The following is a 415-nucleotide window of genomic DNA, read 5'->3' as shown; positions in this document are numbered from 1 at the left end:
CCGTGCGTGCGTGTGCGTTTGTCGATTCTCCTACTTCCATCGCTCTCTTTCTCCAGCTATCCATCTATCCACGTTTTCATTAGGGGAGAATTCGCTTAAGTTCCCCGGCGCTCATCACCTATGCCTGATAATTCACAGTATGGAAAGAAAGGGGCGATAAATATCAATTATGGCGGTCTACCTGCGTCACCAGCTACGGAATACCTCTTTATTTATGCACGCGGTGGCTTCTCCTCTGTCATCTTTTGATCCGTGCATGACTGACAGAGATCTTTTATTTATCATTTGCGCTATGGATAGTCCTTGTACGATTCGGGATATCTCCAGGAAAGGGGAAAAAAGGAAAGAAATATTGATTATAGAAAGGTTATTATCTTCCGAAATGAAAGGCGGAAAGATGTTTGTGTGTGTGTCT

This window comes from Penaeus monodon, chromosome 25 (assembly GCF_015228065.2).
Source record: "Penaeus monodon isolate SGIC_2016 chromosome 25, NSTDA_Pmon_1, whole genome shotgun sequence".
NCBI classification, from domain to species: Eukaryota; Metazoa; Arthropoda; class Malacostraca; order Decapoda; family Penaeidae; genus Penaeus; species Penaeus monodon.
This window is presented reverse-complemented; position numbering follows the sequence as displayed.